Source organism: Stenella coeruleoalba, assembly GCF_951394435.1.
Source record: "Stenella coeruleoalba genome assembly, chromosome: 19".
NCBI lineage: Eukaryota > Metazoa > Chordata > Mammalia > Artiodactyla > Delphinidae > Stenella > Stenella coeruleoalba.
Genome location: NC_137165.1, coordinates 48,858,981 through 48,880,282, shown reverse-complemented (window position 1 = coordinate 48,880,282; position 21,302 = coordinate 48,858,981). Strand labels below are relative to the sequence as shown.

Below are 21,302 nucleotides of genomic sequence, written 5' to 3'. Positions count from 1 at the left end.
CAACCAAAAATGAATAATAAATAAATTAAAAAAAAACAAAACAGGGGCTTCCCTGGTGGCGCAGTGGTTGAGAGTCCGCCTGCCGATGCAGGGTACACGGGTTTGTGCCCCGGTCCGGGAAGATCGCACATGCCGCGGAGCGGCTAGGCCCGTGAGCCATGGCCGCTGAGCCTGCACGTCCGGAGACTGTGCTCCGCAACGGGAGAGGCCACAACAGTGAGAGGCCCGTGTACCGCAAAACAAACAAACAAAACAAACCCCAAACCTGTCTCTTTGCTGCAAAATGAAACTAAGCACCGAAGGTCAGCAACACCTCCCTGGGGAAATCCAGGGGATGGTCCCTGGAACTAACAGACCAAGCAGATGCTCAGACTCCTCGAGGCACAGGCAAAACGTCCCTCTGGACTTACCTCGTGGCTGGCAACCAGGTTCACTTTGCCCCCCACACAACAAGCCTCGCTTAGACACCAAGGTTGCAGCAAAGAGGGTGTTTATTTGCAAGATAATCAAATCTCAAATCCACCTCCCCAGAGGCAAGGGGCTCGGGGTATTTATGGGATCAGGAATAAAGAAGCAGGGCAGTCAGAGGCAAGCTCATGAGGAAAGGTGATTGAAAAAAGGTTTGGTAATCGGTCTGCACAGGTGTAGCTAGGCTACAGGCCTCTGCACGTTTTGAGGGTGGAGTTTTCGACCCCCCAGTGTTAAAAGGTCACCAAGCGGACACTCCTACATGCCCAGCTGGAGGGTTGGTGGTCCTATCCAGTCTTAACTGGCTCAGCTTGAACTAGACACAGCTGACTCCAAGTTCCTGGAAAACAACTCAGGCAAACATCTTATTGTTTAGGCTACATGCTGCTCGGAGGACATGCAAGTCTTAAAACTACCTTGATTAGTGAAGGCAGGTGAATGGGTTTGACTAATTATTATGCACGGTTTCAAAAGCATCCGTAAAAATCCCTGAACTAGCAGGTTTGAACTTCTGGGCTGGTGAAGGCGTGGAAGTGTGGAGGGCAGTGTGCCAGGAGAGCGAGCATGGGAGCTCCCAGCCCCTCCCACCCACCTTACCCTGTGTCTTCCATCTGGCAGCTCTGAGTTGTATCCGCTTATAATAAACTGGTGATCTAGTAAGTAAAGCGCTTCCCAGAGTTCTGTGAGCTGCTCTAGCACGTTACTGAACCTGAGGAGAGGGGTCATGGGAACCCTGATTTACAGCAGTCGGGCAGAGCATAGGTGACAACCTGGACTTGCATCCAGAAGGGGGGCATCTCGTGGGATCGGCACTAACCCCAGGCAGTTAGTGTGGGAACTGAGTTAAACGTAGGACACCCACTCGGTGTCCACCGAGAATCTGAGAAGGCTTGATGGAGGAAGCGCCCCCTGACATGTGGCATCGGACAGGAAGCAAGCGTCCTGAGTGTGAGGGCAGGGAGGGAGGACGAACTCGGAAGCAGGGTCCTAATCAGAAGGGACGGTCGAACTCCACAAATGTCCTGATAGAACTGTCCTAACCAGGGACAGTGTGGTGGCCTCCCCGCAGGGCTCTGGGGCAGAGCAGAGCTCTGCCGGGGCAGACCTTGGGCACAGCCCCGGGCTCCACCACCTCTCCTGCTAGGCAGTTGCACCCTGCCTCGCCCAGCACCCACAGGCCCAGTGCGGCCTTGTCAGCCTCTCCTTAGCTGCATCCATCCAGGGCCTGCTTGCCATCTCGAGTTAACAGGGTGCTGACAGAAACCCTGAGCCTGCCACCCTCAATTCTGCACGCCCCCGCCCCCGTTGCCCTCAGCTCGCCCATGGCACCCCTCTCCACCCAGCTGCCCAAGCTGAACACCACGAACTAGCCTGGATTTCCTGCTGTCTCTCATCCCCCCACCACACCTCAGCCACCATCATCCCTCACCTGGAGTCTCGCTGACTCCAGACCCTGAACTGGCCCCTCTGCTCCATACTTGCCCTTTCAGAGCCACCAAAGGAATCTTAAAAAAAAAGCCTAACTGCCCCCCGCCCAGCAGTGCTTCCGGTTCCTCGGTCCACTTACAACACCCGGATCGCTACATTCAGGGCTGGCATGTGCCGAATGGTTCCCCCTCCCACCCCGTCAGTCAATCTCAATCCAGCTGCCCCTCTGCCTGGAATGCTCCACCCAACCCACAAGCAGGCTCCTTCCTGTCAGTGAGACCAACTCAAGGATCACTCCAGGAAATCCCCCCTCAACTTCGACCCAAACTGGTGCAATGCCGTAGACCCATCCAAGTTCTCTGCGTGGCACTTACCAGCAGCGGGTGGATTATTGCTTATGTTATCATTCTTCCCTACACATTCCACATGGTATCCCATACTTGGAACTCCAGCACACAGGAGGCGCTCAAAAGTATGTACTAAATAACTAAATGGTAAAAACTATCACATGACGGGCTTCCCTGGTGGCGCAGTGGTTGAGAGTCCACTTGCCGATGCAGGGGACACGGGTTCGTACCCCGGTCCAGGAAGATCCCACATGCCGCGGAGCGGCTGGGCCCGTGAGCCATGGCCGCTGAGCCTGCGCGTCTGGAGCCTGTGCTCCGCAACGGGAGAGGCCAAAACAGTGAGAGGCCCGCGTACCGCAAAAAAAAAAAAAAAAAGTAAAAAAACTATCACATGACAACACATAAACATGGGGCTCTGGGGCTACAGCAGAGGAACCCGGGAGGCAGGTATCTTTGTTCCCCCAGGGCCCTTCCAAACCACTCCTCCTCCTCCTCCAAAGGCTCGGCTTCCTTAAAGTACCCACAACCCTGTGTACCAGGTGGTCTCAGAGCCCAGGTGGCTCTACCACAGAGGATGACCCTGCATCCGCTGAGGTGCCTGGCCCACCTCTGCTACCCTGTCCATGGTTTCCCCCACTCCAAAATACCCAAGCACCCCACACTCTGATTGCCAGCCCTCTCCCTTCAGATTCAGTCACTCTAGATCAACAATAACTTGATCTTTAAGTGTGTTATTGGCTGTATCAATGAACTACAGGGAAACTAAGGACATTCACTTTAAAAAGTTTTGAATTCAGTAAAAACTGGAGTTATTGGCTTCCAGTTCAGTCAGTTGCCAAGTATTTCCCCCAGGTAGACAGCCGAGGGGATTCCCCAGGTATGTCCTGAGGTCACCACACTCTGTTCTGTACGCCAATCCCTGGCACCTTGAAGGAGATAACAAATGTTTGTTACTACTCCAGTTAGGATGTATATCATTGTAGCCAGAAAAAAAATGATACTATGTAAAATTCTCATAAACATAGCAAACTTTCTTAAATTCATTCATTTAACAAGTATTTATTTAGCTCTTACTACATGTCAGGTGCTGTTTCACCTGCTGGAGACACGGGCCAGGTCCCCACACCAACGGGTTGTCATCCCTACTGGGACAAGACAGAGATGCACGGAAACAAAGGGGCAGAGGAGGTAACTTCCCACATCACTAGGGTGGCCGGAGACGCAGGGCTGCCCGGGTCAGAGGTCAGGGAGGCCCTGCCCAGAGGGAAAGGCAGGAAGGGGCTCTGCTCAGCCTTCAGGAGGCTTACACATCCTGTTCAGCCCGTGGCCCCTGCCCTGGCTGCAAGCCTCCCAGGACCACTGGGAAACCAGGGTTCCAGCAGGTCAGCCTGGCCACCAAGCTCAAGAAAAGCCCGGAGTGGAATAACAAGGTGACTCGATGACCTCCACAGTTGGGCGTTCACCCACACTAACTGACGTCTAATGGCTGGCCCCCCAAACCCCAACATATGCACAAAGCCAGCTGACTACAGTGGGGCTGCATGAGTGTGAGCTGGTGCGTGGCCTAGTGAGCTCTGGGCTCTGGCATAGTCTTGTCAACAGAAATCGGCGTACACACAGACCACCCACATGCCTGTGCACACTCACAGGCAAAGAATCAGTATTTAAGCAAATACACAACTTTAAATGATGCCGATGCTACTATGATCTTTGATGAAATGCCTGAGTCATCACTGCGGCTCTTTACAGAGAGAGCACACGGAGGTCTGTGACGTCAACGGGCCTCCCTCCTCTGAGGACCGTCCGTAGGCTCGCCTCTTAAATGCATCGGTCACACAGCCACCCATGGAAATTGCTCTCCTAGTACAGAAATCTGACCACGTGATACTGTGCCCATGGCATGTGGCCTTTTCAAAAGAAAGTTCAACCTGTTTGGCACAGTATATGAAGACCCCTAGGATGGGGCCTGGCCCATCTCGCCCACCACAGCTCCCTCTGGACCTCCAGCCGGTCCCCAGAGAGAAACCAGCTTCTACTGTGTATGCTCCGCTGGACCTCGACATGCCCAGTGCTATGCTCCTTTCCCTCCCACCCCATCACAGACAGCCTGCCCTGCATCCGTCACAAATCCTAAAAGCCCCAAGGCTGAGAATAATCGGCTTTTATTAAAGGTCACAGATTCAAAATCTGGACCCAATCTGTCTGTCAGCCAGCAGGCATCCCCAGTACACACCCAGTTTACAGGAGGGACCACACAAAACCTCTGGGGCAACTGGAGAAATCTCCGGGAAGGGCGGGGGGAGCGCACTGTCAACTCGTCTTGGCCCACGGTGTTCACAATCTTCTAAGAGAAGCAGTGGGGTCAGCAGGGGATGGACCAGGACTGTGCTAGGTCATCTCATCACTCTGATGTTCTCATCTGTAAAATGCTGAGCTTTCTAAACTTTTTTTTTTTTTTTTTTTAATCTAAGGGGGATATTTACCTGTTAGTTCTGAAAGGCACTTGGAAATTCTGGGTCTTAGGAAGATGGAAGTTACTCCTCATGAAAGTCATGGTTTCCCAAACATGGAAAATTTGCAGGCTGCAAACAGACACAAGCAGCAGAGGCCCTATCTGAAGACCACCTCAGTCATGAGTGAGTTCGAATGCACCCCTGGTGTCAAGATGCCACCAGAGACTATACAGTGGGGTGTGGAAGAGCTCGGGCACTCACTTACTCTCTCACCCAAAACCCAGCAGTGGTCTGCAGCAGTTGACCCTGACCATGCAGGCCCAGCCTTGTCAGATCAAACGGAGCATTGAGAAAGAGGCTCAGAAACTGGCTCGTCCAGGCATTGGGAGACTCTGAGGTGTCTCTTCACAGATTACGACAGGGCCAGGGCTGCAAGGAGGATCTATAGCCAAGCATCTCCTAACAGCCAACATCATACTTACAAGAGTTCGGGGCAAAGGATGAGGCCTAAGAAACCATATATGAAAAGGAGCTCCATGGAGAAGAAGGAGCTTTCCAAGCCAAGTGGGCTCTGCAGAGGGGCTCGCCCCGCCCTGGCAGGGCCCCAACTCTCCAGCAAGCTGTCAGCAGCGACTATAAGCTGTGTATACAGGAAGGAGCCTGGGAGGATAATTTCATCCTTGCCAATCTCACCCCTTGCCAAGATGACCAAATCAGAGAGGAACCTACAGGCTACCCAACTGCAGATGTGACAGTAGAACTAATCACACTTTTGTTTGTCTGACCAAAAACTTGGAGCAATTGTTTTAGAATAAACACTTGACAAGTACTTTACTGAAAAAACATTGCATGACTTCAGTAAAACATAAGCAGTTGCAAACTCTAAAATGTACAAAAAAGGACCATTTGTAAAGGCTAAAAGTCAGTCCCTAGACGCTCACAAACAAGCCATTTAGGCACAATGGCTGGGCAAAGAGACACCTAAAGCAGAGGTTTCTTTTTATCTCCTTCCTCTGTAGGACTGTGGCTCCAGATACATTTGGCTTTCCACTCAACCACCATTCCTAATGCAGAAAACCCAAATCTATTTTGGTAAGGCATGTTGTCTTACTTGTGCTCTGTAAATATATTCAAAAAGCTGAATTTATAAAACATTTTTGTGGGACTTGAAAGAAATTCCAGAGGTGGCTCATCTCTGCACTCAGGACAGGGGACTCAGTGCTGGCACCCTCTGGAATCCCAGCATGAACCAAACTCGGTATAGACAATTTTTAAGAGGATCGAGGGGATGAAAATTCAGGGCCTATGACCCAAGCCTTTTCTCCTGTCCTTCACTGACTGCCAAACAGTACCCATGACCATTTGTAAAACCTGAGAGAGATGAGCAGCAGATAGATCTTAATTCAATCACCGGAACTTGCTTGGGGTGAGGGATACTGCTACAATGAGGGGAACAGAGTGCTTTTTATTTGAATTTACAGCTGCCAGATTCCCTTGCCTCTCCCCCCCAAAAAGCGAATAAATGATAAAATAAAAGTTTGAATAGTCTTGTAGTTAAGAGCTGATACTGTGCTCACTTTTAGAACCACATAAATGTTTCACATACCAAAACTTAAATCAATAAGGAATCGGGAATTCCCTGGCGGTCCAGTGGTTAGGACTCCGTGCTTTCACTGCCAAGGACCTGGGTTCAATCCCTGGTTGGGGAACTAAGATCCCACAAGCCGCGCACTGCAGCACAAAAAAAAAAAAAAAAAAAAATCAATAAGGACTCAAAGTGAAATATAATCAGAAACAAATGAACCTCACTTTATTACAAATTAATAACATAAACACACTAAGACAACTTTGTAAAACAGCATTTTAACTATATATTCTAAGGAAAAAAACAAAAACAACCACATGCAAATATTATACTTTAGTAGGTTTGTTTTTCACACAAATATGGATTGGTAATACTGAAATTACGTTATATGCGGTCTAGGATTGAGCAAAAAGGTAAATGTACTGAGGACAACAGGAGCCAGAGTTAGAGGAAAAGGAATGTAGAATGAACCCTGTGGTGATGGATTGGAATTGGAAGTATCAATATAAACTCAATTTTTAGTATGTACAGATATATGGATATAGAAATAGATACGGATGTATATAGTGTACACAAATACATGTTTCCCAGCTCGCCCTTTGAGAAAGCCAAAAAGCAATGACACTCCAGTAGCAATGAGCATACCTCCCCCAGATCTTGGTTTCTAAAAAAAACATCTAAACTAAAAGGAACCAACGCTCCTTAGAGAAATGACTGACTCCAGGCTAGGTTAAGGAAAGCACAAAATGAGTCCAGAATATCTTGTGGTGTCAGAAAATAAGTAAGTGCTCAAAATGTTGAGGACAGGCTAAAAGGACAGAGGCCAACTTGAATGGGCTAAATCTGGACAACAGTGCAACAAAATAAATGATAGTAATGGATTATAACCTATGAAATAAAAATAAAATGCCTATACCAAGAAATAACTGAACAAATTAAAATATGGAAAAGTTCTTCCTTACAGTACAATTCCAACTTATAAAAGCAGAAATAATGGAAATGGAAAAATTACCATGTGGCAAATGCAACACTTATAATTGTTTCAGAAAATGCTCACTTCTGGACGCTAAAATTACTCGTTGGCAGTATGGTTATAAACAAGATATTTACTATTTAGAAAGGGAAAAAGGGTAACTTGATGAGGGAAACACCTTGTAGACATCACCTAAAACACACGGCCGAAGTTAGCATCAGCAGTAATGGGACAAATCAGCATCAGATGACTCCTGATGAGATGCAGAGAAAAACACAATTTCACTGGTAAGGTTTTTCTTAATAAAAATGCATAACTTAAAAGTAATCATAAAGGAACATCAGATAAACCCAAACTGAGGGACATTCTGCAAAATAACTGACTCATAAAAGTCAAGGAAAGACAGAGGAAGTGCTCCAGATTAACGAATAAGAAGACAAAACACGGATGGTGCTGGATTGGATCTTGTAAAAGACTAAAGTCATTCGTGGGATAATTGCTGAGTGAATAAATCCTATACATTAGATCATGGTTTTGTATTAGTGTTAGTTTCCTTAGTTTGCTAAAATGAACTATGGTAACATAAGAGGTTAACATTTGGGGGAATCTCGGCAAAAGGTAAAGAGGCAATCTCTGTACTCCTTTTGCAACTCTTTTGTAAGTCTCAAATAATTAAAAAAAAAAAAAAAATCACTCTGGACCAGGCTGCCTGGGTTTGAACCCGTCCTCACTGGCTGTTGTCCGGGGTAAACTCTCTCATCTCTGCAGCACCCACCTCTTCAGGTTCCTGGAGGGGTCGAATAAACACTAGAGCACTCGAAACAAAGCGTGCCGGCAGAGAACGCCCCCGGCCCTCCCACCCAGCGCACTGCGTCTGGCAGGACTTGAACGTCTCGGGTTTTTCCAAGGAAAGCAAAGACGCCCGTGAAAAGCGAGCCGAGAGGCCGAAGCCTCCCACGTTGCGGGCCCCTGAGGCCCCTCGGCGGCCCCCCGCGCCGCCCCCGCGTCCGCGCCTCACCCAGAACGCCTGCTACGAGCAGCCTCCGGTCCCGGCGCGTTGCCATGGTAACCCGAGTCCGTCTGCCGCTATCCGGGCGCGCTTGGTGCACTGCTCGGATCCCGCCGGCTGGAAACGTGAGCCCCGAAGCCAGGTTCCGGGTTCCACCCCCCCACCCCCCACCCCAACCCCCGGCCCGAGCGCAGGTGCAGCCGAGGGAGGAAGGCTTAGGACTATCAGTGGGTGGCGGGTGGACGGGAGGCGGCCAAGGCTTCCCGGCGCGACAGCCGCCCCTCGTCCAGCTAGGCTCCACGATCCCGCCCGTCTCGCAGCCCCGAAGCTGTTGGCGGCTCCGACGGGTCGGGATGTGGGACTGCACGGAGCGGGGCGGTACTGTACCTGGGAGGGGAGGGGCCCGGGCTGTAGAGAGGCAGTGATGGGCACAGAGGCGGGGTGACATAGTCTTTGGTCCAGCCTCTCCTCTCCATCTGTGTTTTCTCCACCCTGATGGCTTTCTGGCTGCCCAGGGCCAGTCGCCAAGCTGTTCCTGCCAGTGCTGGACAAAAGTCCCGACCCTCTGTTTTAGGAGGCAGCTCTTGGAGGGAGGTCCAGGGGTTATTAAATATCAGGCAGATCAGGGGCTTCCCTGGTGGCGCAGTGGTTGAGAGTCCGCCTGCCGATGCAGGGGACACGGGTTTGTGCCCCGGTCCGGGAAGATCCTACATGCCGTGGAGCGGCTGGGCCCGTGAGCCATGGCCGCTGAGCCTGCACCAACGGAGCCTGTGCTCTGCAGCGGGAGAGGCCGCAGCGGTGAGAGGCCCGCATACCGCAAAAAAAAAAAAAAAAAAAAAAAAAAATCAGGCAGATCAATAATTCAAGCCTCATGGAAAATGAAAGATGTGATCCTATCAGTGCGCAGAAACCACGTGAAAATAGTCCTGCTTGCCTGGAGGAGCCACAGCGGGTCCCCATGACCTTTAACCTACATCCCATAGGCCCTGGGCAGCCTCACGGCCTCCAGACCAGGGTAACCTGCTTGACAGTCCAGCTTCAAATCCCAATTCCGCTCCTCTTGTTACAGCTTTCTGGGACTCTGTTTGCTTCTCCATAAACTAGGGATAACACCCTCCATTCCTCATAGATTTGAACAACATGTGAACTACATGGGTGCTAGTTCAGCCCCAGGGAAGGGCCTCTGGGGTGTATCTATGTAAACCCAAAGGGCCAAGAGGATACACCCCTTTGAATAAAGACAAATCCTAACAATAAATATGATCTCTGCACCTCACCATCTATGCCCCAAAACCTGACCCACCCCACCATAACCATATCCCTGCAATTACCCCAACAGTCACCCTAACCCAAGCCCTGACCCTGACCCCAACACTAAACCTAACCCCAACCCTCACCCTGACCCTAACCCCTAACTCTGTGACAACCCCAACACTAATCCTAACCCCTAATCCTGACCCACCCTACCGTAACCCTATCCCTGCAATAACCCCAGCCCTGACCCTGACCCTAGCACTAACCCTAAGGGTGGCCCAGGAGCAGCATGGCCTTGATTCCTGTGGCAGGGCCAGCTTCTACCACTTCAATCGCCCAACATCCCAGAACTTCTGATTCCCTCACCTGAGCCCCAGTTAAGGCTTCTGGGGTGCTGGGCCCAGAGAGGTATGGTACTCACCTGCCCCTGTACATCACACAGCCCACAAAATGATGGAGGCCGGCAGTGGGCCCTGCTGACAGCTCGGGCCCTCACCACCCCGAGAGGGGCCTTGTCACTCCTGGCAGACCCCACAGGCCCTCTAAGGTCTGAAAATTTGTCCACTTGGGCTCTGGAGCTCGGCCCCTTATCTGTGCCCCACGTCTGGGAGCCCAGTAGATGCCCATGGAAGGGAGGAGGGACATGTTGACTACTCTCTACCCAGCTCTCTGCCTGGTCTCCCCACAGGTCAGGCCAGACCCCACGTTCTCCCAGTCTGTCTCCCCCAACCTGCCCACCATCCTGTCCAGACCCCCTCCTCCACCCAGAATGCCCTCTGCGCACACTGCAAGGCAGGTGACCCTTCGGCCAGCCTGCTGCATCCCCGCTGTTGCCAATGCTGACTGACTGTGTGTCTGTCCTGGGGCCCCTATAACAGTGACCACAAACTGGGGGCTTGAGGCAGCAGTTCTGGAGGCCAGAAGCCGAAATCAAGGTGGCTGCAGGTCTTTGCTCCCTCCAAAAGCCCTGGATAGAATCCTGACCCACCTTTCCCAGCTTCAGGTGACTACTGGTGCTAGTCCTTGGTGCCCCTCAGCCCATCGATGCATCACCCCACTCTCTGCCTCCGTCGTCACGTGGCCTTCCTCCTGTGTGTGTCTTCACATGTGTTCTTTTCTAAGGACACCAGTCCTATTGGGTTAGACCCACCCTTCTCCCATGTGACCTCATCTTAACTAATTACATCTATAAAGACCCTATTTCCAAGGAAGGTCGCATCCTAAGGTACTGGGACCACCAGAACACGTCTTTTTGGGGCCACCATTCAACCTGCTACAGACTGCTTCCCCTGGGCTAATATCAGCCCAGGGCCAGCTCCCCACAGGCCACCCTGTGGTCACCCCTCACAGATGTGGTAACAGAACAGTGGAGGTTAAGGGACCCTGCCCAGCCCCTTCGTGACTAGCATAGCCAGGATCAAACTGCCCCCTCACCCCAAGCATACAGTTGGAGCTTGTGAGGGTACAATGCTTGTGGGATAATAACAACATTGCAGGGACACTAAAGGGCCAGCAAAGGACTAGTGCTGGACCTTCCTGAGAAGCCAGTGGGCTCTGAGGGGGGCCCTGCTTCCTGGCCTGTCGTGTGGGGTGGCCCCTATATCACATGAAGCCCTCAAAGCCACACTTTGGGTGATTCTAGAACTTTCTCCACTTTACAGATGGGGAAACTGAGGCCAGGGGGCTCAGGAGTGGGCCAAGTCTGCTGGCCTGGGCGTGGTCAGCCATCCTGCTCCCACTGGCGCCCCCACACCTAAGCTTAGAGCAAATGTCAACACTGGGTGGCAAGCTGGCTCGCTGTGGGGTGGTATAAACCAGGATGGCCACGCATCAAAGGGCTGGGCTTGGGCTGTGGCTCCCAGATCCCAGAATACCGCCTGACCTTGGTGATCCTCAAGTGACCCCTGTGTGGGCAGCCTGGCCTGGCAGCTGGATGCCCTCCCAGGACAGTGCCCCCCAGGGGAGTACCAGGGGCTGCCCGACGAGGCCCCCATTCTGACTGCCCACGACTCCAGGTCCTTCCTCCAATTTTTGGCCGTGGGGCTCATAGTGCTGGGAGCTGACCTCACAGTGGGAGCCCTGCTGCCGGCCTCTCATGGGGTCCCAAAAGCACAGGGATCTGGGTGGGGCCAGCTTAGGCACCAGCCTGCATGGCCTTGAGCAAGTCACTTCCCCCTCGGATTAGGAAGGTGCCTGTGTTAGGCTGCAATGACCTATCCACTTGCTCACAGGCCCCAGGGCAGGAAAGGCCAGGCTGCCACCTGCTGCCTGGGCCTCTGTGTGCCCCTCTGGACCACCAGAAGCAGGTGGGCAAGTTCCCTGGTAGGGTCCTGAGGAAACAGGGACCAGCTGGGAAGCTTCAGTGGGAGAGATGTCCTTCACCGTCCCCCCCGCTACAAGTATGTGCCAGGCCATGGACAGCCAGCGGGATGGTCCCTGCCCCTGCCGAACAAGGGGTGCCCTGTGAACCGGGCAGCAGGCTGGGGCAGGGGAGGGTGTCCTCGTGGCGCCACAACCAGGAAGGGACTCTGGTTGGAATTACGGCGCTCCTGGAAGGCACAAGAGAACCAGGAGGCCCAACATAGCCATTTCCTAGAGGTTGAGGCCTGGAGGCAGAGGCAGGGCTATGGACATGGGTGGGACAGAGTGCGGTGTTCCCTGTGAGGCCATGGCCAAAAGGACAAGCTGCCCGACAAGTGGGCACCAAGAGAGGGTGCACCTCGCCAGGTCAACCAACCCCCACAGCCGTCTTGCCCGGGGGGCTGATGTCCACCTCACTTTGCTGCCCACTGTGGCCTCTGAGGGGATTCGGGGAGGCTGAGGGATTCCAGTAACCGAATCCCCAGAGACCGTGAGGTCCACCCTCTGGAGTGAAAGTGAGGAAACGAAGGTGAGGGGAGACGGGGGCTCGAGTGGCCAAGCAGAGCAGGGACAGGACCCACCCTCACGCCTCCCTGCAAACCACCCGTGAGCTGGCGCTTGAGGGGCAAGGGACTGGCTTCGTTCCACCCTCTCCTGAGTGACCCCAGACATTCCGCCGAGCTGTGCTGAGTCACCGGGAAGAGGAGGACTGCGGTCGGCACAGGAAGGTTGGGCAAGGCCTCGCCCTCCCGGTGGCTACGGGGGTGCTTAGAGCTTGGCACGCAGCCCAGCCCACTCTCTCGGCCCCCTCCGTGGCTCCCGGGCCTGGTTCCTTGCCAGGGCCTGGCTGCATCCTCCAGCTGGCCATTCTGGCCTGGGGAAGGCCAAGGGCAGGGTCGGGCTGAGACTTCCATCCTCCACCTCAGGAGAACTTTCCCGGGCCTCCGCGTGCCAGGCTGGGTCATGACCTCTGTCCCCTGGGGCTGAGATGCTCCAAGTTGAGATTAGGGGGATTAGTGGGAAGCTGTAAATCCGGGTATCACTTGGGAGGGGGCAGCCCAGGTGAGCCGAGTTTGCCCTAGAGAGCAAAAGCAAGTAATGAGGTGGGCCCACACCCAGCTCTCCCCCCAGAAGGTACGCAGATCCCCGGTAAGGTCGGGAGAGGCAGCCAAAGCAAGGTCAGGTGCAGAGTGCGTGGCTAGGGCTAAGTTACCTGGGGCACCAGGCAGCCCACCTGAGCAGGTGAGACCTGAATGGTAGCCAAGGAAGAGAGACAGAGGCCCGGGCCAGGGGTGCTTTGGGAGTCTGCCTCTGGCCGCGTGTGAGGAATGGGCTGCAGGGGTGGAGAGGAGGCTGGACGGTGTGTGAAGCTGCCCTTTCCCGAATGTCCTCACTCACCTGCATTCCTGGAGTTCCTACTCTGTTCCAGGCACCAGGGTGGGCAAAGGCTCTCCCAGGCTTGGGGGTCCACGGCCTAGGGCATGAGGAATTGCAGGACTTGCCCAGGCCTGGATGTGGGAGTGAGGGAAAGAGAGGACCCCGGAGGAAGGCCCCCGGTGCAGGGGGTGGCAGCAGGGAGTTCCAACTGGCGCAGGGAATTGAGGGTCCTCAGGGAGTCTGGGCTGCAGGGGTGCCTTGGGGTCACCAACACAAGGATTGTCTTGAGGGCCCTGAGAGGGGAGAGGCTACCCCCCAACTCCAGATGGACAGAGAGAGAAGAGGGGGCCTGGAGGCTTGTGGTCTGAGAAACGGCCACTGCGCTTGGGGGCTGGGGACCTGGACAGGGAGTGTGGGACAGTGAGCGTTTGCCAGATGCCCCCTGGGAAAGGTACCCAACTGAGCGGAAGTCTGTGCGGTGTTGGGCTCAGCCAGCCTCCTCAGCTGCCCTGACCTGTGAAGGGGCACCTCGCCTCACCTGGAGAGCAGGCGAGGTTGCAGGTATAGCCCGGCCGCCCTCAGGCTGTGCACAGGCCGCGGGAGCAGCCACTGCCAGCAGAGGCTGTGTGATCGCCAGCTCTGTTCCAGGCCCCCGTCTGAGGAGGCTGTGCCAGGCCCGACAGCAGGGAGCCTCCCACCGCCGGCCCCCAGTGGTCTTCTGGCCACCAGTCCTTCCCTGGCTGGCCACTCCACTGCTCTCAGCGGCACCTCACTCAGGCCACAGGTGGGGGCAAACAGCGACAGGCAAGGCAGAGGGGGGCACAGGGAGGTAGCGTCCCACAGCAGCAGCCCCCAAGCCTGTGGGACCCAGAGGGAGAACAGGGCTGCAGGCAGCAGACAGAGGAGCCGTATGTTGGGTGCCTGGACTGTGTGGCCTCCAGGACGAGGGGAGGGAGGAATGGGTAGTAGGGACCACAGGGAGCAAGGCTGGAAGGGCTGCCTGTGGGGCCTGGGGGCACAGGTGTGGGAGGACCCAGGGAGAGGAGTGGGTGTGGACACAAAGAGCAAAGAGGGAGTTGGGGGGCTCTAGCCAGTGGAAAGCACGAAGTGACAATTCCAACCCTGACCCAATCCCACCCCCAGGACCTAGATTGGCTCCAAGGAGGGGGAGAGGGAGACCTGACCCTCCTCCTACCCCCAGCCCACAGCTCAGGATGGGGCAGAGATGGCAGATCCCCAAGTGGCCACCTGTGGGACCAAGGGCAGGTGGAATGAAGCAAATGGGAGGAAAAGTTGGGGGGACTGGATCCAAAGGGCCTGGGGCAGCAGGTCGGGGCAGGGAAAGTCCAAACCTTAGGGGCCATGCCCTATCCAGCCTCCAGGCTGAAAGGTTGAGCTGAGAGGGGAGGGCTGTGTCCCCACCTGCCTAGCCTGATCCCAGGGAGAGATGGGTCTCTCTGAAGGCCTGACCCGACCTGGCCTGGCTTCCCCAGGCCAGGTCAGCCCCACAGAGCCAGTGGCCTTTGCTGCAGCCAAGGCTCCAGACACCTCACGCCCTTTATGTCAGGGTGGGCTGCTCCTCCCCCAGCACCCAGGTGAGCCTGCCTCCTACTCCATGCCCATCACTAAGGCCTCTGGCTTGAGGCTGGTGATCTGCCCACTGACGTGCGAGTGCTGGAGGGGACAAGGGTCTAGGGCAGGGCTTTGCTGCCCCAGGAGTAGGAAGGAGAGACCAGGGCAGCATCTAGACCCAAAAGGTGGCCCATGCCGAGCAATGCCTACTTCAATTTAAACACAGGAGCAGGCTTATATTTTACCTAGTTTTGTAATTATGAAAGTAATAGATCAGCAAGTGGTGCTGGGACAACTGGATCTTCACGTGCAGAAGAATGAAGTCTGATCCCCGCCTCACACCATACACAAAAATCCACTCAAAACTCAGCAGCCGGGCTTCCCTGGTGGCGCAGTGGTTGAGAGTCCGCCTGCCGATGCAGGGGACGCAGGTTCGTACCCCGGTCCGGGAAGATCCCACGTGCCGTGGAGCGGCTGGGCCCGTGAGCCATGGCCGCTGAGCCTGCGCGTCCAGAGCCTGTGCTCCGCAACGGGAGAGGCCACAATAGTGAGAGGCCCGCGTACTGCAAAAAAAAACAAAAACAAAAAAACAGCCTACACGTAAGAGCTAAAACCATAAAATTCTTGGAAGAAAACATAGGGGCACATCTTCATGGCAGTGGATAATGAGATATGACACCAAAAGCACAGCAACCAAAGAAACAAATATAAAACTTTTCTGTATCAAAGGACAATGTAAGAGAGTGGAAAGACAACCTGGGAAATAGGAGAAGCATATATCTGATTAGCCTCCAGAACACATAAAGAACTCTTAAAACTCAACCAAGGGACTTTCCTGGTGGTCCAGTGGCTAAGACTCCAAGCTCCCACTGCAGGGGGCCAGGGTTCAATCCCTGGTCAGGGAACTAGATCCCACATGCCACAACTAGGAGCCCGCATGCCGCAACTAAGAGCCCGCATGCTGCAGCTAAGACCCCGCACAGCTAAAAACAAACAAACAAACAAAAAAACTCAACCAAAAAAATAGAATCCACTTGAAAAAACGGTACAGGACTTGAACAGATATTTCTCTAAAGAAGATATACAAATGGCTAGTAAACTCAAGAAAAGATGCTCATTGTCATTAGTCATAAGGGAAATACAAATCAAAATGACAGTATGATACCACTTAGATATCACTTCACACCTATGAGGATGACTTTGATTTTTAAAAAACAGAAACTAACAAGTGTTGGCAAGGATGTGGATAAACAGGAACTCTTATACATTGCTGGTGGGAATGTAAAATGGTGCAGGTGGAAAACAGAAAACAGTGTGGCAGTTCCTTAAATAGTTAAACATAGAATTATCATGATCCAGCAATTCCACTCCTTGGTATATGACCTAGAGAAATGAAAACTATGTCCACAGAGAGACCTTATAGGAATGTTCATAGCGGCATTACTCACAATCTCTAAGAGGTAAAAATGACCCAAATGTCCATTGACAGATCAATGGACAACCAAATGTGGGATATTATTCAGTCATAAAAGGGAATGAAATTATAAAGACAACAACATAGATGGACCTTGAAAACACTGCGCTGTGTGAAAGCAGCCAGACACAAAGGCCACATACCATGTGATGCTTTTTATGTGATGTACCCGGAACAGGCAAATTCACAGAGACATAATGCAGGTTAGCAGTTCCCAGAGGATGGGGGAGGAAGAAATGGGGAATGATGACTTACTGAGTACAGGGTGGTATTTTTATGGGGTTTTAATGGGGTGATGAAAAAGTTTTGAAACTAGAGAGAGCTGGTGTTTGTACAATATTATGAATAAACTAAATGCCACTGAGTTGTACATTTTACATATCCGTTGCATGCTATGTGAATATCACCTCAATTGAAAAAAAAAAAAAGTCAACTAATAGATATTCCCTGCGGGAAAACTGAGAAATTCTAGAAAAGTGTAAAGGAGAAATTGAATGTAACCTTACCTGATCCCGCTTGGGGCGTGTACCTCTCCCACGGCATGTGTGTATTTCTAAGAGCAAACACGTGACCTACTTTGATTTGACTTTGCACACTGCTTTCCACCTCAGAGTCTGTCGGAAACCTTACCTGCAGTCATCGCCTTCAGAAACATGACTGGCTAGGTAAAACGAGGATGACTGCAGCGTCCTTCATCCTTCAGGCTGTTCTCAGTGGCCGAGGGTAGGAGAACCGTCACATCTGAACCCCCAGGGCCCAGGAGAAGAGGTGAAGGGGCAGACTTGTAGCTGTGTCCTGTACCCCAACATCAGGGCTGAGCAGCTGGAGGGGTGCGTGGCGGGGTGGGGGCAGTCCGCATAGCCCTCAGGTCCAAATATCAAGTCCACTCACCCCGCTGAGACCTACCTGGAAAGGGCCCTGCCTGGAGACTTCTGGGCTAGGGGTGGGGAGGGAGGAGTAGCAGCCCCCTCCCCAGGGGATCAGTGGTCGTAGCCCTGACAGCAATTCTGTCTGGCTCGACACTTGTCCCCCACCCTTTCCTTCCAGGGTCAAGGGTTGGTGTCCTCTGGGGCCTCTAAATTCTTTAATCTTCCTTCAAAAAGTGGAGCCCAATTCCCCACCTTTTGAGTGTGGGCCGGACAGAGTGACTTTAACAGTGGAAGCTGCAGGAGGGATGATGCTGGATTTCCAGGACTGGGTCCGCAAAGCCCCCTGGCTGTCTTGGACCACTCACTCAGGGGAGGCCAGCTGCCATGGTGTAAGACACTCCGCAGCCCTCCCAAGAGGCCTATCTGCAGAGGACCTGAGATCCCCTGCCAACAGCCACATCCTGGAAGCGGGTCCTCCTGAAACCTTGACCACCCAGCCCAGGTGCCCCCAGATTCCTGACCCGGAGACACAGGGCGAGTAATAAATGCTTACTCTTTTAAGTGGCTAAGTTTGGGGGGTGATTTCTTGTGTAGCAATAGAGAACGAATACCTCTCTCGCCTATGGGGGGTGAGAGGGGGCCCCAACACCAGGCACCTTGTCTTCTCCTGGTGGGGCCTCCCCTGGAGCCGAGGCTCCACATCTATAGATGTGGGCAGGGGGAGGCAGGACATTTGGACACCAGTGTTTTGACAGGATCCTGCAGAAGGGATGTCATGGCTAAGTACCGGGCACTTTCAGATAGCCCAGGCCTGCCTCCACCTGCCCGGGATCCTCCCGCACTCACCTGGCCCCTGAGCTCTGGCCCCCAGTCTCACCTGGGGAGGAGCCACGATCCAGGTAACAAAGCCACAGCACAGGCTCACTGGCCTCCCCAGGGAAGAGGGCATAGCACGTGCAAAGGCACAGAGGCCTGGAGGAGAGCTGGCGGGAGTCCCAGGAGCCTCTCAGCCTGGTGGGGTCGGGGTGGGCGCTGCTCCGCTGCACCCCCAGTCTCCACAGCCGTGTCATCCACACCTGGCCAGGCCAGTGGCCTCCTGCCCACTCCCCATGCCCTGCCTCTGCCTGTGCACTCCCACATCTAAGCTCAGGTCTGCACTTGAGTCCTGCCTCCTCCAGGCCAGGCCCATTTCATCTATGGGTGGGGGAGAGGAGAGCTCCCGAGGGCGTCACAGGGTGCCAGAGGGTGTGGCAGCAGCCTCAGGACAGAGGCTACCTGTCCTCAGAGCCTGTGGCCCTAAGAAGTTCCCCCTTTCGCCCCTTGCAGGTGCCCCACCCTCGATGCCCTCACTGGCCGTCCAAGCAGAGCTCAGTTGAGGACGGGGGTGGGTGTGAGGGGTGCAGGGTGCTGGGTGACTTTGGGAAGGTGGAGGGCGATGCCGAGCTGGGGCAGGCCTCAATCTGAAGCCCGGTGGACGGATGTTGGCGTGGGCGGGGCAGGGGGGCTTGTCCACATGGGAGCGCCCCCCCCCCGACCAGTCTGGCTGGACGATGGGGCAGGAGCGACACCCCTAACAGGTGAGCTGGGTGAGCTTTCAAACCCTCCCAAGAGTGGTCAGGAGGGCTTCACTGCCACTTCACAGATACGACACTGAGGCCAGAGTGCGTCAGGGTTGACCTGGGCTGCCGGCACGACTTCCTCTCTGCTGGGCCCCTTCACCCCACCTCGACAAGAGTCTTGGGCACGCCTGCCCAGCAGCCCCACTGACCTTGGGTGCTGAATGTTTCGGCAGCAGCACCGACCCTGTCTCAGTCCTGTCTCTTAGTGGCATGGGTGAGGTCACTGCGGCCACTGAGGAGAGGGGCCATTGGCCCAAGTCTGCTGCCCCCACCTGGACCCAGCCTCCCATGCTGGGTTGCTCTTCCTCACCTCCCAGGTGAGACCCTCCCTTCAGGACTGCTGCAGGGTCAGGAGGAGTGGGCAGCTGGGGCGGCCCCCCCTTGTGACTGACCTTGGCCCAAGGGGCAGCAGCCAGCCGGGTTCCCCCGGAGAAAGCCAACGGCTATCAGAGGGATCACCCACCAGGGCCCAAGCCAGAGCCCACCCACTCCCAATCCCAGCCACACCTCAAACGCCTGCCACAGACACCCCAATAAACGCACAGAACCCCACCCGGAACTCCCACCCCCCACAGACACCTCCAAGCCCCACCCATACCCTCACCCCCGTGCCCAACACCAGCCTTGGGTGGGGAGGGCAGGTGAATTAGGCTGGGCTGGGCAGGGGTCTGGCCTCTGCCGCCTGTTTTTACCTCCGCCCACAGCCTGGGCCAGCCAAGTAGTCAATATGTTTATTTTTCAGGGCGCCTGAACTGACTTCGAGGAAAAGCCGAGGGGCAAGCAGGGAGGAAGGGGCGTGGCCTACCTTGGGGAGGGGCCTGTGTACCGCTGGCCTCAGTCTTCCGGAAAGGCGGCCTCTCCACCCTGAATCATGGGAGGTGTGGCCCAGCTGTGGTGTGAGTGAGGACCGGCTGCGACAGTCCTGCCTGCCTCCAGGTCCCTAAGGACGGTGGGGTCAGGAGCCGGACCCCAGGGCAGGGGGGCCCAGGCTCAGCCAGAATGTCCGTCCCATGACTCGGCTTTCTTCAACCGACCCAGCCTGTGCTGGCCCCGAACCCGTCCACGGGGTGCTGGCAGCCGATGCTGGGTGGCACAGGCAGTCCAGGGGCAGGATGAATGGCCCGGCTGGGGCCTGGAGCCCAGTGGGGGTGCCCAGGGCTCAAGGATGGGGCCTCTGCATGGCCCCATCAGACCCTGGAAGGTTCCCTGATGCCCGAGATCTGGCCCTGCATAGGAGCAGGAGGCCTGTCCCACCATCCTTCCCGGGGGGCTGCCCCTGAGACCCTCTGAAGTCTCTCCAGGTTTCCAAGATCATTTTCAGAGACAGTGGCACGGCGGAGCCTGGCTCCCATCCACCATCTGGGTGGAAAATGGAGATCAGACTCTGAGAGGGTGATGGGCCCAGTAGACATTCCTGCTCTGTATCCATCTTCTCTCCTTGGGAAGGGTGAGGCACAGTCCCCACCCAGGAGCTGCAGCAGCCGGGGAGAGGGTGCAGGCAGGCCTGGAGGCCCCTCAGAGCACGTTCTAGGTCCTGATGGGACCTGCAGCTGTGATTTGGAACAACTGGAAGAATGAGAATCCAGGAGATGGAGCAGGTGGGGGCACTGGCAGGGGCGTGGTGGACCGTGGGGAAGGGCAGGGCCAGAAGCAGGTTGGGTCATGAGGGAGAGCATCCCCCCCACCTCGCCAGGGGTGGCTGCACCTCCCCGGGTCACCCACCCCGTCCCTTTCAGAAAAGGGGAGCTTCAGTTGGGGGGCTAGCCCAGGGCCACTGTGGGGGACCAGCCATCGGAGTCAGACTTGGGGTGGGTGTCCCTGGCCTTCTCCGCCCCTCCCCTGCACCACAGAATTGCACCCACTCCTTCCCTGCTGTGCTCAGGGCTCCTGGCCCTGGAAAGTGGACTGAAGCACCCAGGGGGAGCTTGGGGTCTGGAAGGCCGAGGGTCTCAGGTTGTGGAGGTTCCTGGTCCTCCCCTGCAGGGCCCTGGTCCACGGGAGGCCCTGGGGGGAGGCTGCTCTGCCGTTCAGCTGACTGTCAGCAGGTGGTTTCCCACGCCGGGCCACACACAGAGGCCATCACTCTGCCACCCCACTTTGGTCTTCCTCCACTTCCCCAGTCAAAGCACACTCCCTGGAGCCCTGCTGGGGTGGGGGCGGGGCTGGCAAGCCGGTGCCTGATCAGCCTGCCCGCGGTGTCCCTGGGAGGGGGGAGCCCACATTTCAGCTCTGGGTGAGCAGCCAGGCTGGCCCTGGGGCCCACACCCATGGAAGACCATGCCTGAGGGGCCCTGGGTCTGGGGAACTGTCCTCTCCCTCCTCGGGGCTCCTGCAGGACCACAGTATCTCTGGATAAACACCCCCAGCCCTCCCAGATGGAAGCTTGGTGTCCCTTTCCTTCTTGGGGAGCAAGGGTGGAACCCAGGCACTCCCTCAGATCACTGGGTGGGGGCCCTCCCCGGTTGCAGAGCTCAGAGAAGACCCAGCGCTAGTCTGAGGGAGGCTGGGAGCAG

General features: G+C 55.1%; 1 protein-coding gene across 3 annotated transcripts in view; it reads right to left on the bottom strand.

The window, feature by feature from the left end:
* The window catches only part of CCDC57 (coiled-coil domain containing 57), a gene marked incomplete at its 3' end in the record, with an annotated part of 106,544 nt that extends 98,170 nt beyond the window's left edge, over positions 1-8,374 (bottom strand). For 2 of the 3 annotated variants that reach the window (XM_079904003.1, XM_079904004.1), the window contains exon 1: positions 6,303-8,081. Of the gene's footprint in view, positions 1-6,302; positions 8,082-8,272 lie in introns of those variants that run through there. The other variant, XM_079904002.1, reaches the window with a different exon arrangement.
* Positions 8,375-21,302: the final 12,928 nt, after the last annotated feature.